This window comes from Oncorhynchus mykiss, chromosome 3, assembly GCF_057628025.1.
Source record: "Oncorhynchus mykiss isolate SJ-2025 chromosome 3, ASM5762802v1, whole genome shotgun sequence".
In the NCBI taxonomy this organism is placed as follows: domain Eukaryota; kingdom Metazoa; phylum Chordata; class Actinopteri; order Salmoniformes; family Salmonidae; genus Oncorhynchus; species Oncorhynchus mykiss.
The window spans coordinates 48668060-48679262 of NC_143024.1; the positions used below are offsets into that span (position 1 = coordinate 48668060).

The window sequence follows — 11203 nt, forward strand, 5'->3', positions numbered from 1 at the left end:
TAGTAGTAGTAGTAGTAGTGGTATTAGAATGTAGAAGTAGTAGTAGTAGTAGTAGTAGTAGTAGTAGTAGTAGTAGTAGTAGTAGTAGTAGTAGTATTAGAATAGTAGTAGTAGTATTAGAATAGTACCAGTAGTATTAGAATAGTACCAGTAGTATTAGAATAGTAGTATTAGATTGTAGTAGTAGTAGTGGTATTAGAATGTAGTAGTAGTGGGTAATAGTAGTAGTAATAGTAGTAGTAGTAGTATTAGAATAGTAGCAGTAGTAGTAGTGGTATTAGAATGTAGTAGTAGTAGTAGTAGTAGTGGTGGTATTAGAATAGTAGTAGTAGTAGTAGTAGTATTAGAATAGTAGCAGTAGTAGTAGTAGTAGTAGTGGTGGTATTAGAATAGTAGTAGTAGTAGTAGTAGTAGTAGTATTAGAATAGTGGTAGTAGTAGTAGAATTAGAATATTAGCAGTAGTAGTAGTGGTATTATAATGTAGTAGTAGTAGTAGTAGTAGTGGTGGTAATAGAATAGTAGTAGTAGTAGTAGTATTAGAATAGTAGCAGTAGTAGTAGTAGTAGTAGTAGTAGTATTGGTGGTATTATAATAGTAGTAGTAGTAGTAGTATTAGAATAGTAGTAGTAGTAGTAGTAGTAGTAGTAGTAGTAGTAGTAGTAGTAGTAGTAGTAGTGGTATTAGAATAGTAGCAGTAGTGGTATTAGAACGTAATAGTAGTAGTATTGGTAGTGGTAGCAGTGTTAATAGAATAGTAGTAGTACTAGTAGTAGTGGAGGTGGTAGCAGTGTTAATAGAACAGTAGTAGTAGTATTATAATAATAGTAGTACAGTATCAGTAGTAGTAGTGTAAGAATAGCAGTAGTAATGGTAATAGTAGTATTAGAATAGTAGCAGTAGTAGTGGTAATAGTAGTATTAGAATAGTAGCAGCAGTAGTAGTAGTATGAGAATAATAGTAGTTCAGTATAAGTAGTATCAGTAGTAGTAGTACTGGTAGTAGTAGTAGTGGTAATATAATAGTAGTAGTAGTAGCAGTAGTATTAAAATAGCAGTAGTAGTGGTAATGGTATATATATATATACAGACACCAGATAGTCAGGCTTATTGAGGTAGTATGAACATGTAGGTATGGTTAAAGTGACTATGCATATATGATGAACAGAGAGTAGCAGTAGCGTAAAAAGAGGAGTTGGAGGGTGGTGGGTGGCGGGACACAATGTAGATAGCCCGGCTAGCCAATGTGCGGGAGCACTGGTTGGCCGGGCCAATTGAGGTAGTATGTACAAGAATGTACAGTTAAAGTGACTATGCATAGATGATAAACGGAGGGTAGCAGCAGCGTAAAAGAGGGGTTGGGGAGGCACACAATGCAAATCATCCGGGTAACCATTCTGTTCAGGAGCCTTATGGAGCCTTATGGCTTGGGGGTAAAAACTGTTGAGAATACTTTTTGTCCTAGACTTGGCACTCCGGTACCGCTTGCCATGCGGTAGTAGAGAGAACAGTCTATGACTGAGGTGGCTGGGGTCTTTGACAATTTTTAGGGCCTTCCTCAGACACCGCCTGGTGTAGAAGTCCTGGATCTTTTGAGGATCTCAGGACCCATGGCAATCTTTTTAGTTTCCTGAGGGGGAATAGGCTTTGTTGTGGCCTCTTCATGACTGTCTTGGTGTGTTTGGACCATTCTAGTTTGTTGTTGATGTGGACACCAAGGAACTTGAAGCTCTCAACCTGCTCCACTACAGCCCAGTCGATGAGAATGGGGGCGTGCTCGGTGCTCCTTTTCCTGTAGTCCACAATCATATCCTTAGTCTTGGTTACATTGAGGGATAGGTGGCTTTCTGGCACCACCCGGCCAGGTCTCTGACCTCCTCCCTATAGACTGTCTCATCGTTGTCGATGATCAGGCCTACCACTGTGGTGTCGTCTGCAAACTTAATGATGGTGTTGGAGTCGTGCCTGGCCATGCAGTCGTGGGTGAACAGGGAGCACGCACCCCTGGGGAGCTCCTATGTTGAGGATCAACGTGGCAGATGTGTTGCTACCTACCCTCAACTCCTGGGGGCGGCCAGTCAGGAAGTCCAGGATCCAGTTGCAGAGGGAGGTGTGTAGTCCCAGGTTCCTTAGCTTAGTGATGAGCTTTGAAGGTACTATGGTGTTGAACGCTGAGCTGTAGTCAAGGAATAGCATTCTCACGTGTTCCTTTTGTCCAGGTGGGAAGGGCAGTGTGGAGTGCAATAGAGATAGCATAATCTGTGGATCTGGTTGGACGGTATGCAAATTGGAGTGGGTCTAGGGTTTCTAGGATAATGGTGTTGATGTGAGCCATTACCAGCCTTTCAAAGCACTTCATGGCTAAGGACGTGAGTGCTACGGGTCTGTAGTCATTTAGGCAGGTTGCCTTTGTGTTCTTGGACACAGGGACTATGGTGGTCTGCTTGAAACATGTTGGTATTACAGACTCAATCAGGGACATGTTGAAAATGTCAGTGAAGACACCTGCCAGTTGGTCAGCACATGCCCGGAGCACACGTCCTGGTAATCCGTCTGGCCCCGCAGCCTTGTGTATGTTGACCTGTTTAAAGGTCTTACTCACGTCGGCTACGGAGTGCATGATCATCCTCGACCGGAACAGCTGATGCTCTCATGCATGCCTCAGTGTTGCTTGCCTTGAATCGAGCATAGAAGTGATTTAGCTCGTCTGGTAGGCTTGTGTCTCTGGGCAGCTCGCGGCTGTGCTTCCCTTCTGTAATAGTTCGCTAGCCCTGCCACATCCGACTAGCGTCGGAGCCAGTGTAGTGTGATGTAATAGCAGTATGAGAATAGTAGTAGTTGGTGTAGTAGTAGTAGTTTATTAAAGATTTGTGTTTTCTCCAAGTTTTGACTGTAGTCAACAGTAAGTTTCTGCAGTTGATCTTCACCAACTTTATCCTGCAGCCATCGCCTGCAATGTCAGAAGCTCTATTGTCATTTAATCAGTACGTGTTTTGTATGACCCATGCGAACGTGACCAAAGACATGACTGAAACAGGAACCAATTTGTTGAGATTTATGTGTATAGTGGATATATACAAATAAATGTGATATTTGAGCCACTCTCTCACTTATTGATTGTACACACAATATTATATTATGATTTCATTTTGTGATATGTGTAATATGGGGGTAAGACACTGTACATGTTTGATAAACATTGGCAACACTACCATTTTGATATAAGCATTGCTGTTGGAAAAAGACATTACCGTCCGACTTTCGACTGTCGCAGATGCACCTCCCCCGACTTCACTCTTCGACTTTCACCTATAGTTGGATGCTTTAGCCTTACCACTCAAAGGCGCCCAATATCAGTCTTGATGCTCATGGCTACGTCATCTTGCTGTGTCTACCTATAAAATCCAAAATCAATTTCAATGTGACACTCCAGGTTCAAAAGCTTGAAAACCCCCTTAGACTAAAAAGCTCAAAAACCCCACTCGAAAAATTGTTCTCATGGCTCAACTTGCCATTGGCTTGTCATTGGCTCAGTTTACCCCATGGCCAGTGGCTCAACTTACCCCAAGGCAAACATTTGGACTATATTATCCCATACAGCTACAAGGATGCACTTTAATTATAGGTTTAGGACCTCATGTTGAAGTTTATAGAGACCCCAAGTCCCAACGGATCTACTTTTTTAAAGGATCTACTTTGGTTTAGATACAAGCGTCATGAAACCTCTTCCACAATAAATTAATTTGAATCTCAAAATCTGTTTTTTAGACCTAACTTGCTTACAGCTTTTTCCATGTGGTTTCTTCCTTCACAGACACCATGAAATGATGACCTCTTCCTAAATAGTTGATCAAATGATTACATTTGAGTATGGTTTCCTAGAAACAAGGGTGGCTTAACTTACTCATTTGGTTCAGCTTTCCCCACTCTCCCCTATAATGTAATTGTATCACTCACCATAAGGCAAGGGCAGGGAGTAGTGAATACAAGGAGAGTCAGACTTGTTGTGCCATTCTCTATAAAACAGCATCCTCAAGCTGAGGCTGGCATTGCTACTGCAGTTCTCTGAGATGGAGAAGATACAGAGATAGAAATACATTTCTGGAGATACATAGATATATACAGAGGCTCAAAGAGGCACATACTGTGTACTGAACAAAATTATAAATGCAACAGGTAAAGTGTTGGTCCCATGATTCATGAGCTGAAATAAAATATCTCAGAAATGTTCTGTACGCACAAAAGGCTTATTTCTCTCAGATGTTTTGCACAAATGTGTTTACATCCCTGTTTAGTGAGCATTTTGCCTTTGCAAAGATAATCCATTCACCTTACAGGTGTGGCATAACAAGGAGCGGATTAAACAGCATGATCATTACATAAGTGCACCTTATGCTGGGGACAATAAAAGGCCACTCTAAAATGTGCAGTTTTGTCACACAACACAATGCCACAGATTTCTTAAGTTTTGAGGGAGCGTGCAATTGGCATGCTGACTGCAGGGATGTCCACCAGAGATTTTGCCAGAGAATGTAATGTTAATTTCTCTACCATAAGCCAATTTCAATGTTGTTTTAGAGAATTTGGCTGTATGTCCAACCGGCCTCACAACCACTGACCAATTCTTCACCTGCGGGATCGTCTGAAACCAATCACCCGGACAGCTGATAAAACTGTGGGTTTGTACAACAGAAGAATATCTGCACAAACTGTAAGAAACTTTCTCACAGAAGCTCATCTGCGTGCTCTTCGAGGGTCTTGACCTGACTGCAGTTCGGCGTCGTAACGGCTTCAGTGGGTAAATGCTTACTTTCGATGGCCACCGCCATGATGGAGAAGTGTGCTCTTCACATATGAATCCCGGGTTTTAACTGTACCGGGCAGATGGCAGACAGCGTGTATGGCGTCGTGTGGGTGAGTGGTTTGCTGATGTCAATGGTAGTGGTGGGGTTATGGTATCGGCAGGCATAACCTGTGGACAATGAAACACAATTGCATTTTATCGATGGCAATGTGAATACACAGACACCGTGACGAGATCCTGAGAGCCATTCATCTGCCGCCATCACCTCATATTTCAGCATGATAAGGCATGTCGCAAGGATAATTACACAATCCCTGGAAGCTGAAAATGTCCCAGTTCTTCTATGGTATGCATACTCACCAGACATGTCACCCATTGAGCAGGTATGGGATGCTTTGGATTGACGTGTACGACAGCGTGTTCCAGTTCCCGCCAGTATCCAGCAACTTCACACAGCCTTTGAAGAGGAGTGGGACAACATTCCACAGACCACATTGAACAGCCTGATCAACTCTATGTGAAGGAGATGTGTCGTGCTGCATGAGGAAAATTGTGGTCACACCAGACACTAACTGGTTTTCTGATCCATGCCCCTACCTTTTTTAAGGTATCTGTGATATCCATACATTAGGGCCTAATGAATTTATTTAACCTCTTGAAACTCTGGGGGCAGTATTTCATTTTTGGATGAAAAACGTTCCCGTTTTAAACAAGATATTTTGTCACGAAAAGATGCTCGACTATGCATATAATTGACAGCTTTGGAAAGAAAACACTCTGACGTTTCCAAATCTGCAAAGGTATTATCTGTGGGTGCCACAGAACTGATGCTACAGGCGAAACCAAGATGATATTTCAAACAGGAAATGCCCCAGATTTTGGAGGCGCTGTGGTCCAATGTCTCCTTATATGGCTGTGAATGCGCAAGGAATGAGCCTACACTTTCAAATCAAATCAAATCAAATTGTATTTGTCACATACACATGGTTAGCAGATGTTAATGCGAGTGTAGCGAAATGCTTGTGCTTCTAGTTCCGACAATGCAGTAATAACAAGTAATCTAACTAACAATTCCAAAACTACTGTCTTGTACACAGTGTAAGGGGATAAAGAATATGTACATAAGGATATATGAATGAGTGATGGTACAGAGCAGCATAGGCAAGATACAGTAGATGGTATAGAGTACAGTATGTACAAATGAGATGAGTATGTAAACAAAGTGGCATATTATAAAGTGGCTAGTGATACATGTATTACATAAGGATACCGTCGATGATATAGAGTACAGTATATACGTATGCATATGAGATGAATAATGTAGGGTAAGTAACATTTATATAAGGTAGCATTGTTTAAAGTGGCTAGTGATATATTTACATAATTTCCCATCAATTCCCATTATTAAAGTGGCTGGAGTTGAGTCAGTGTCAGTGTGTTGGCAGCAGCCACTCAGTGTTAGTGGTGGCTGTTTAACAGTCTGATGGCCTTGAGATAGAAGCTGTTTTTCAGTCTCTCGGTCCCAGCTTTGATGCACCTGTACTGACCTCGCCTTCTGGATGATAGCGGGGTGAACAGGCAGTGGCTCGGGTGGTTGATGTCCTTGATGATCTTTATGGCCTTCCTGTGACATCGGGTGGTGTAGGTGTCCTGGAGGGCAGGTAGTTTGCCCCCGGTGATGCGTTGTGCAGACCTCACTACCCTCTGGAGAGCCTTACGGTTGAGGGCGGTGCAGTTGCCATACCAGGATGTGATACAGCCCGCCAGGATGCTCTCGATTGAGCATCTGTAGAAGTTTGTGAGTGCTTTTGGTGACAAGCCGAATTTCTTCAGCCTCCTGAGGTTGAAGAGGCGCTGCTGCGCCTTCTTCACGATGCTGTCTGTGTGAGTGGACCAATTCAGTTTGTCTGTGATGTGTATGCCGAGGAACTTAAAACTTGCTACCCTCTCCACTACTGTTCCATCGATGTGGATAGGGGGGTGTTCCCTCTGCTGTTTCCTGAAGTCCACAATCATCTCCTTAGTTTTGTTGACGTTGAGTGTGAGGTTATTTTCCTGACACCACACTCCGAGGGCCCTCACCTCCTCCCTGTAGGCCGTCTCGTCGTTGTTGGTAATCAAGCCTACCACTGTTGTGTCGTCCGCAAACTTGATGACTGAGTTGGAGGCGTGCGTGGCCACGCAGTCGTGGGTGAACAGGGAGTACAGGAGAGGGCTCAGAACGCACCCTTGTGGGGCCCCAGTGTTGAGGATCAGTGGGGAGGAGATGTTGTTGCCTACCCTCACCACCTGGGGGCGGCCCGTCAGGAAGTCCAGTACCCAGTTGCACAGGGCGGGGTCGAGACCCAGGGTCTCGAGCTTGATGACGAGCTTGGAGGGTACTATGGTGTTGAATGCCGAGCTGTAGTCGATGAACAGCATTCTCACATAGGTATTCCTCTTGTCCAGATGGGTTAGGGCAGTGTGCAGTGTGGTTGAGATTGCATCGTCTGTGGACCTATTTGGGCGGTAAGCAAATTGGAGTGGGTCTAGGGTGTCAGGTAGGGTGGAGGTGATATGGTCCTTGACTAGTCTCTCAAAGCACTTCATGATGACGGATGTGAGTGCTACGGGGCGGTAGTCGTTTAGCTCAGTTACCTTAGCTTTCTTGGGAACAGGAACAATGGTGGCCCTCTTGAAGCATGTGGGAACAGCAGACTGGTATAGGGATTGATTGAATATGTCCGTAAACACACCGGCCAGCTGGTCTGCGCATGCTCTGAGGGCGCGGCTGGGGATGCCGTCTGGGCCTGCAGCCTTGCGAGGGTTAACACGTTTAAATGTCTTACTCACCTCGGCTGCAGTGAAGGAGAGACCGCATGTTTTCGTTGCAGGCCGTGTCAGTGGCACTGTATTGTCCTCAAAGCGGGCAAAAAAGTTATTTAGTCTGCCTGGGAGCAAGACATCCTGGTCCGTGACTGGGCTGGATTTCTTCCTGTAGTCCGTGATTGACTGTAGACCCTGCCACATGCCTCTTGTGTCTGAGCCGTTGAATTGAGATTCTACTTTGTCTCTGTACTGGCGCTTAGCTTGTTTGATAGCCTTGCGGAGGGAATAGCTGCACTGTTTGTATTCGGTCATGTTACCAGACACCTTGCCCTGATTAAAAGCAGTGGTTCGCGCTTTCAGTTTCACACGAATGCTGCCATCAATCCACGGTTTCTGGTTAGGGAATGTTTTAATCGTTGCTATGGGAACGACATCTTCAACGCACGTTCTAATGAACTCGCACACCGAATCAGCGTATTCGTCAATGTTGTTGTCTGACGCAATACGAAACATCTCCCAGTCCACGTGATAGAAGCAGTCTTGGAGTGTGGAGTCAGCTTGGTCGGACCAGCGTTGGACAGACCTCAGCGTGGGAGCCTCTTGTTTTAGTTTCTGTCTGTAGGCAGGGATCAACAAAATGGAGTCGTGGTCAGCTTTTCCGAAAGGGGGGCGGGGCAGGGCCTTATATGCGTCGCGGAAGTTAGAGTAACAATGATCCAAGGTCTTTCCTCCCCTGGTTGCGCAATCGATATGCTGATAAAATTTGGGGAGTCTTGTTTTCAGATTAGCCTTGTTAAAATCCCCAGCTACAATGAATGCAGCCTCCGGATAAATCGTTTCCAGTTTGCAGAGAGTTAAATAAAGTTCGTTCAGAGCCATCGATGTGTCTGCTTGGGGGGGGATATATACGGCTGTGATTATAATCGAAGAGAATTCTCTTGGTAGATAATGCGGTCTACATTTGATTGTGAGGAATTCTAAATCAGGTGAACAGAAGGATTTGAGTTCCTGTATGTTTCTTTCATCACACCATGTCACGTTGGCCATGAGGCATACGCCCCCGCCCCTCTTCTTACCAGAAAGATGTTTGTTTCTGTCAGCGCGATGTGTGGAGAAACCCGTTGGCTGCACCGCTTCGGATAGAGTCTCTCCAGTGAGCCATGTTTCAGTGAAGCAAAGGACGTTACAGTCTCTGATGTCCCTCTGGAATGCTACCCTTGCTCGGATTTCATCAACCTTGTTGTCAAGAGACTGGACATTGGCAAGAAGAATGCTAGGGAGTGGTGCACGGTGTGCCCGTCTCCGGAGTCTGACCAGAAGACCGCCTCGTTTCCCTCTCTTTCGGAGTCGTTTTTTTGGGTCGCTGCATAGGATCCACTCCGTTGTCCTGTTTGTAAGGCAGAACACAGGGTCCGCGTCGCGAAAAACATATTCTTGGTCGTACTGATGGTGAGTTGACGCTGATCTTGTATTCAGTAGTTCTTCTCGACTGTATGTAATGAAACCTAAGATGACCTGGGGTACTAATGTAAGAAATAAAACGTAAAAAAAAAAAAAACTGCATAGTTTCCTAGGAACGCGAAGCGAGGCGGCCATCTCTGTCGGCGCCGGAAGTCAAGTTTCTGTCGTTTCCTCAAGGTGTTTGTGACGTATTTGTAGGCATATCATTGGAAAATTGACCATAAGAGACTACATTTACCAGGTGTCCGCCTGGTGTCCTCCGTCGAAATTGGTGCGCAATCTCCAGCTGCATGCATTTTTCCATGTCGTTCAGAGGAGAAACCAAACTTCCACAAATGATATATCATCGAATAGATATGTGAAAAACACCTTGAGGATTGATTCTAAACAACGTTTGCCATGTTTCTGTCGATATTATGGAGTTAATTTGGAAAAAAGTTTGGCGTTATAATGACTGAATTTTCGTTTTTTTTTGGTAGCCAAACGTGATGAACAAAACGGAGCGATTTCTCCTACACAAATAATCTTTTTGGAAAAACCGAACATTTGCTATCTAACTGAGAGTCTCCTCATTGAAAACATCCGAAGTTCTTCAAAGGTAAATTATTTTATTTGAATGCTTTTCTTGTTTTTGTGAAAATGTTGCGTGCTGAATGCTAGGCTTAATGCTATGCTAGCTATCAATACTCTTACACAAATGCTTGTTTTGCTATGGTTGAAAAGCATATTTTGAAAATCTGAGATGACAGTGTTGTTAACAAAAGGCTAAGCTTGAGAGCCAATATATTTATTTCATTTCATTTGCGATTTTCATGAATAGTTAACGTTACGTTATGGTAATGAGCTTGAGGCTATAATTACGCTCCCGGATACGGGATTGCTCGTCGCAACAGGTTTTAAAAGGACTGATTTCCTGATATGAACTGTAACTCATTAAAACCTTTAACATTTTTGCATGTTGTGTTTATATTTTTCTTCAGGGTACATAGAGACACATAGAAGTACAGAGGCACAGAGAGATACTTACAAAAAAAATACTGTGAACGGGCTGATTGACTGACAGACAGACAGATTGACGAACGGAAGAGCAGACATACAGATGGATGGACGGACAGACAGAGACACATAAAGAGATACCAAAAAATACAGGTTCCTCTCACTTGAATCGGAACAGTGGTGGTAGAGGCTTTGGAGGGGTGCACAGTCATAGGCTGCCCTGTTGGAGGTGGGTAAGTGGGCAGGATTTGTCTTCCATAGGCCTACCCTAGCTCTGCCACTGTACGAGTGCAAAGACCTACATAGCACCCGCTCTGCTCCTTCATGCCGTGCAGGGCATCTCTTCCATTGCTCTCTACTTGATTTCTGATCCTGGGTTGGGGGGCGCTGTCATAGGTCTCCCTTTGAAAGGCAACATTACTTTCACCGTTCCCGGGCACTTTTACTACAGGAAGGGCAAGACACTCCTTTTCAAAAGACCCACTCTGGGGCTCCCTGCTGGGGAAGGGGGCTTTTCCACAGCCCTCCTCTTGGTGGTCAATACTAGGGTGGCCAGTGTTGGCTTCCACATTCCTTTGCTGTGCATCTATAGCCATCTTCCTCTGGGCAAGGCCTCTGTAACTCGGTCTCTGGGGCTGTGGTCATACCCAGGACTCATCACCAGAAGCAGGGTGAGGCTCAACAAACTCTGCCCCTGGAGGGTGAGGCTCCTATAGCTCTTACCACCCCCCCCCCTCTCTCCCCCACTGCTCTGAAGGACTATGTCTACTGTGACTCCTCTTCAGGTCAGCGAGAATATCCCCCACCTCGCTGTACTTCCTCCTCCTCTTCCTTGGCAATAGTAACCGATTGGTGGGGAGAGACACAGAAAGAGTCCTTGATAAAATCTTTCTAGGTCATTAAAAAGCTTTGAACTTTGGCAGGATAGCACAGTGTAAGAACGGAGGGGTAAAGGCTACAAAATCCCATACAATTCTTGACATAGTATTTATTGGGACACTTTTTGTAGTTTTAGTGAGGAAGTATCCTGAGCTTGTCAAGCAAAATCAAGAAGTATGAGCAATACAACAATAGAAATACAGTAGTGGAATAGCATTATAATATACAGTATGCTGTGATATAATACATAATACATGA

At 44.4% G+C, this 11203-nt stretch overlaps 1 pseudogene; it reads right to left on the reverse strand.

Annotated features, from left to right (window-relative positions):
• The window catches only part of LOC110504063 (uncharacterized), a 67556-nt pseudogene extending 56894 nt beyond the window's left edge, over positions 1 to 10662 (reverse strand).
• Between the last annotated feature and the right edge of the window lie 541 nt (positions 10663 to 11203).